Here is a 6,784-nt window from a genome sequence, read left to right as displayed (position 1 = left end):
TCTGAGGGGTTTCTTTTTAAAGAAAACAAACTTTGTATACCCCAAGGATCTATTAGAAAACTTTTGGTTAGGGAGAGCCATGAGGGTGGGCTCATGGGGCATTTTGGAATTGAGAAGACTCTTTCTCTTTTGAGAGAGAAATTCTTTTGGCCTCATATGAAAAGAGATGTCCAACGGTTTTGTAGTAGTTGCATTGCTTGTTTACAAGCAAAGTCTACCACTAAACCTCATAGGCTATACACACCCTTGCCTATATCCTCTTCTCCTTGGGTAGACATTTCCATGGATTTTATCCTTGGTTTGCCACGAACCCAAAGAGGCAAGGATTCCATATTTGTGGTTGTGGACCGTTTTAGCAAAATGGCACACTTTATTCCATGCCACAAAGTGGATGATGCAAGTAACATTGCTAAGTTATTCTTTCAAGAGATTGTGAGACTCCATGGGTTACCCAAAACTATAGTCTCTGATAGAGATGTTAAGTTCTTAAGCCATTTTTGGAAAACTCTTTGGGCAAGGCTTGGAACTAAATTGCTATTTTCTACCACATGTCATCCCCAAACTGATGGGAAAACTGAGGTAGTAAATAGGTCTCTCGGGACTATGTTGAGGGCAATCCTCAAAGGCAATAAGAAGTCATGGGATGACTATCTTCCTCATGTGGAGTTTGCCTACAATAGGGTGGTTCACAAGACCACTAACATGTCTCCATTTGAGATTGTTTATGGCTTTAATCCTCTTACTCCATTGGATTTATTACCTCTTCCGGATGTTGCTTCCTTTATTCATAAAGAAGGCACATCTAGGGCTGAGTTTGTCAAGAAATTACATGAGAGGGTTAGAGATCATATTCAATCCCAAACAGAAAAATACCAAAAATACAATAATAAGGGTAGGAAGGAAGTTATCTTCAAGGAAGGTGACTGGGTTTGGCTACACCTTAGGAAGGATAGGTTTCCTTCCAAAAGAAAGTCAAAGCTTAGTCCTAGAGGAGATGGACCCTTCCAAATCCTTAGGAAAATCAATAACAATGCCTATGTTCTAGATCTCCCTTCTGAGTATGGTGTTAGTTCTAGTTTCAATGTTTCTGATCTTTCTTTGTTTACAGGACTAGCTACCCAAGAGGCGGACCCTCTGGATTTGAGGTCAAATCCTCTTCAAGAGGGAGGGGATGATGGAGGAGGCCCATGGGCTAAGGGCCCAACTACTAGAGCAATGGCAAGAAGGATGCATGAAGAGTGGGCCCAAGCCCAAGAAAGGCCCATCACTTTATTTTGTTGGGCTTTAGCCCAAGCCCATTAGATTAGGGTTAGAATAGGATTGGGCCTTAGTGCCTTGTATTTCTTTTGGGCCTTGTATTTTCGGCCTTGTAGTGTAGGATTTTCATTAGAGGGCATGTGAATTTAGAGTTAATTAGGTTACATGTGAATCTACATTAGCATGTAATTAGAAGCACATTTGGTGTGCATTTCGGCCATGTGCAACACATGCACATGGTGTGATCCGAAATGCAACTCAAATGGCCTCCTAATTACATGCCAAATGAGAGCACATGGAGGGGGTGGCCGGTTGGCACCAAAATTTGAATTTAGAATTCAAATTTTGGCGCCTAGAGTTAAGTTAACCATACCATGGTTTTACTTAACTCTAGGTGAACCCAACTTAAACCCTTAACCTAATTTCTACTATAAATTCCTTTATGGCCGGATTGTGTAACACTTTTGGATGATATATTGATGAGATTTCTTTCCATAGAAATTGCCTATCCGAAAGTCACCCTCCCTAACTCTACCCTACTTGAGATCTTCTCCTTGTAGAGCTAGGAAATTCTTCCTTCTTCCGGACTTAGCTAGACGCAAGCTAGAGTCACATTGGTGCTTCTTGGAGTTTCCATTCCTTGTCAATCTTCCAAGGAACCGAGGAGCATTGAGGGAATTCTTGAGGATTTCCAAGTGGAACCTCATCAGCTCCTCGATGATCGGGCACCAAAGAAATCTCGGTGGCTCCAAGAACCACCAACACCACGCACACGGCCTCCGTGCTCTGGCCTTCCTATGGCCGTTGTGAGGATATCATCCCGACCATCGGAAACAAATGAGCCCTGGGTGCTCTGCTCAACTAAACCCTCCTACAACATATTAACAATAAGTATACCCTAAACTACACTTATGAATTAAATGAGTTGAAATGAAGAGTCTTAGTTTGTATATTTTTACTTACTATTTTATCAACAACGACCCTTGCAGACTCAGAAGTCATTTGCCCATCTGATTTTGTCCAGGCTGCTATCCACATCTCATGGCGGGGAGGTGACTCCACACGGTCAGCAGACTCAACCCCTGCTGCCTCTGCCCTAGCCTTCTTCATTTCCTTTTTTTTTCTTTCATATTCCCCTCTTGACAATAGATGGGGTGCATCATTCTTGGCATGTCGTTCTTGGGCAGCTATTCTTTTAGCCTGCTATAATACAAAAAAGAAAATGAGATTAATTAAAATATACCTTAAGTATTTGTGTCAATGTAAGAGTTATCAATAACTAACCTGCCACGAAGGGTCCAATCGAGTGGCACGAAATTGCATCCACTCCTCATCAGTGATCTGGTACTTTAGACAGAGAGTCTCATTTTGTCGCTCTCCAAATACATACTCTCGTGTCAAGAAAGTCTTGAAGTCTCTCCACCTGGTGGCCAGGGCAGATAACATCTTCCTCCTCATGACCTCAGTGTTGGGAATGTCAAAATTTTGCTATGAAAATAACAACAATTAATAAATAATGTATTTAAGTTATATAATATTCAAGGGATGTGAAAGTATATACCTGAATATCCTGCCACATGAGGTTCTTGTCAACTTCCTGAACGTCATCCCAAGATGGAATGATAATAGAAACATGTCGTCGAGCTAGGACTCCCAAATAGCTCTTAAACTTGGCAGCATTTGGGCCTGATGCCTTGCCAGAACGAGGATCCACCTCAACCGGTGTCCTCTCCTTGGCAATGCGTCCAACTGTCAACCCAGACAATCGGGTGACAGATCTACCTTCCCTCCTTCCACTGCCAGACCCAGAATCCTCCATAATCCTGAAAAAATTAAACTTTCATTATTAAAACAATGAATTAACTGAATAGACAAATAAAGTAAAAAAGATAATAACAATATAGCAACAAAATAATTAATAAAAAAAACAAATAATACACAAAGAGAAACCTATCTGGAACAGCCCATACTAAAATCAGAACGGGTCGTTCCAGATAAACAATTTACAATACAAAAAATTTAAGCAGAACGGCCTGTACTGCATGCAGAACGGGCCATTCTGCAAGGAGAACGGGCCGTTCTGCAAGGAGAATGGGCCGTTCCAGATGACTAAATAGCAGAAAATAAAAAAAATTTGCGTAGACAAGAAACTAACCTCAAACGTGTAATGTGCAGACACTTAGAGAGTTACAAATGTCTAGTGTAGAAACAAACGCACTGAGAGACTTAGAGATTGAGAGAAAATGGATTATTAGTTTCTACACAGGGAGCGCGGGAATGAAAAGTGGAGTGCGCGTTTGATTTTAGGGGCATATTTACGTCGGGTGAGGGTTGGCCCGACGTCAATTATCCCATTAACGTCGGAGCTCTCACTGTCCGACGTAAATTTACGTCGGACTACTGGGGTCCGACGTAAATTTACGTCAGACAGTGAGAGCTCTGACGTTAATGGGATAATTTACGTCGGACCCCCCTCTGTCCGACGTAAATTAGTTCCCATTATTTACCATTCTGCTACCGTATTTTTATAACGTCGGTGGTGCCTTGTTCCGACGTCATTTAGGTGACGTAAAAGCCTCTTTTTGCACTAGTGAAAGAAACATTTTACCTTGTTAAAGCATTGCTGATCATTTTCTCTCATATAAAATGAAATTAAGAAATTATATGATTAATTTATAATATTTATAATTTATTTACTCAAAATTTCTAAAATAATCATATACGAATACATTGATAAAAACATAATTAATTCAAAACAGAACTTAATGATTTGTTTGGATGAAAAATTTTTTAAATTCAAAGACTTTAAAATTTTTTATTTTAATTTATATTATTTTTTAAATATTTTATTTGGATAAGTCAATTCAAATTTTAAATTTAAATAAAGTAATTTAATTTCTACCATTATTAAAATTGAATTAATATATATATATATATATATTAAAATTTTAAGATTTAATTTTATAAAACTTAATATTTGTCAATTTCTAAATACTTAACTTATTATTAAAATATTATTAAATAATATTTAATAATTTAAAAAATAACTTTAATTATTTAATAATTAAAAAATTAATATTTTTTATGCTGATTTTAAAAGAGAAAAGAGAGAAAGATAAGAGAAAAAAGAGAAAGAAGAATTTTAAAATTTATATTTTTTTTAAAGAATTTAAAATTTTATAATTTAAATTTTTTTTACAAATATTTAAATTTTAAGTTTTTTTGTAAATTCACCATTCAAATAAAATATTTTACACCAAAACATTTAAAATCCTTCAAAAAAAAAATTTAAATTACTCCGTAAAAATCTCCCATCAAAAACACTATAAAGAATTCTCATGAAAAGCCAATTTTTATTAAAACTTCTTATACTCAGGAGTCAGGAGGAAAGCAGTATTAAATAAACCTAATGGGTCTATGACTAATTTATTCAACAAATAAACCAAACAGATTTATTTTCTGATAAAAAATAAAGATGATAAACTTAACCGCTGGAGCTATGACTACATTGCTATGAATTATGTAACATCCCCAAAATATCTTGGAGAAATAATTTGCAATTTGAAGCTGATGATCCACCATCTTGAACAGCCTTATGAGCCTTTTCTTTCATCTCTCTAGCTCTGTTCCTTCTGTGTTCCCCATCCCCACCTTGCTCCATGACCTGCTCAATAGCCTTCTTCACATCCTCATTCTTCACCAACACTTCCCCAGCTTCAACTCCAATCCCCACACCAATCTTCAGCACTTCCACAATGAGCTTCTCATTCAAGAACTGCTCCGCAATCATTGGCCAAGCAATCATAGGGACCCCTGCAGAAACCGCTTCCAGTGCGGAGTTCCAACCACAATGTGATAAGAACCCACCAGTTGAAGGATGTGATAATATCTCAACCTGTGGTGCCCATCCTCTAACTATGATACCCCTTCCTCTATTCCTCTCTTCAAAACTCTCTTCTTCTAACCATTTCTCTATCTCTTCGCAACAATCATTTTTCCCAATCACCCAAATAAATGGATGGCTTGATGCTTCCAACCCCAAAGCAAGCTCCTTCAGCTGTGAAGCCCTAATCCGAGACAAGCTTCCAAAACAGGCATAAACCACAGAACAAGGCTTTTTGGAAGAAAGAAAATTTAAACATAATTCAGTTTCATCCGTTGAGGTCTTATTATGATTATCTTCTCTCCCAAACCTGTCTAAGATTAACTTGTCATGCAAAGAAAGTGGTCCTATGCACCAAATTTTTCTTACCACTTTCTCGTACCCTCTCACGTACATGCTCTCCAACTCCTCGAAAGTGTTCACCAATATCCCTTCAGCGGAAAGTTCAGCGGCTTTGAATTGATCAATGGCGTGTTTCCAAGCCTTTGTGTTCTGATTCATTGCCTCAGGCAACTGTGCCTTGGTGAGTTCAATTGTGTGAGGCAAGTCAGGCACCACGAATGGCTTAGACATTGAGGTGCCGACGTTTTCATGCACCTCGGAATGGCTAATGTTGTGTGAGCACAAGAGGGAGAAGCACGAGATTCCGTGGAAGACAACCCTCGGTATGTTGAACTTGGATGCAACGTTTGTTGTCCAAGGTAAACATATGTCGGAAACGATGCATGTGGGTAGTGTTTCCAACTCTGAGAGCCATTTTTCAAGTGGTTCTTTCAGCATATTGGAAGCAGCGAAGAACAAGTGGTTGTACTGAAGGGAAGGAAGTGTGTCCATGTTTTCACACCCTTCTGGTAAACCTGCTTCTGCGGAAGGAAAGGGTAGCAAGTGGAACTGGATTTTGAGGTTTAAAGCTTTTGCTTGGTCAATGACCATGTTGAACCTGGTTGCGTTAAGGGGTGTGAGAACAATGGTGACAGAAACTCCATTGGTGGCGAGTAATTTGGCCATCTGTGTGAAGGGAATGAGATGGCTTTGGGACATTAAGGGAAGAAGAAGGAAGTGTGGGTGGTGAGTTTGCGAAGCCATGAAGTGGAAGAATGAGTGAATCCAAAGAGTGAGGCCTTCAATTCAGTACAAGAAAAATATGAAGGTGAGTGCACACGCAAATATCAGTCTTCTTTATACGGTGACAAAATATAAGGTAACCAACTTCTTTCTTATTCTGATATCTTCGGATCACGCAACTAACTTTCTTCGCATTCTGCGGCCACCTTTGTGCTTTCAACTTTTTGTTCGGAAGGCGAATATTGTATTTACGGGCCTATGTGAATTATATTTAAAAAATAATAAATAATAAAGTATGTATAATAGTAATGATTATTAAATATTAAAAATACATACATTTATGGAGTGAAATTTACAAGAAAGAATAAAAAAAATTATAATTTTCAAAATAATCATTATAAAAGTAAAACTATCCAAAAATATAAATACTAGAACAACCCTTTTTATTATTATTATACATAAAAAAAAAATCAATGACATTTTTTAAATTTTAAGTTGTTCAGCTATAATTTTTTATATATTAAATACAAATAGATAGCTTTAAAAAATAAAATTGAGAGAGCTTTAACATTTTTTTTT

The 6,784-nt window shown here is 37.6% G+C and overlaps 1 pseudogene; it reads right to left on the bottom strand.

Moving 5' to 3' along the window:
• Window positions 1-4,590: 4,590 nt before the first annotated feature.
• LOC145959147 (UDP-glycosyltransferase 73C3 pseudogene) lies at window positions 4,591-6,330 on the bottom strand (annotated as a pseudogene).
• Window positions 6,331-6,784: the final 454 nt, after the last annotated feature.

Source organism: Cajanus cajan, chromosome 6, assembly GCF_000230855.2.
Source record: "Cajanus cajan strain Asha chromosome 6, NIPB_CcT2T_4, whole genome shotgun sequence".
NCBI classification, from domain to species: Eukaryota; Viridiplantae; Streptophyta; class Magnoliopsida; order Fabales; family Fabaceae; genus Cajanus; species Cajanus cajan.
This window is presented reverse-complemented; position numbering and strand designations above follow the sequence as displayed.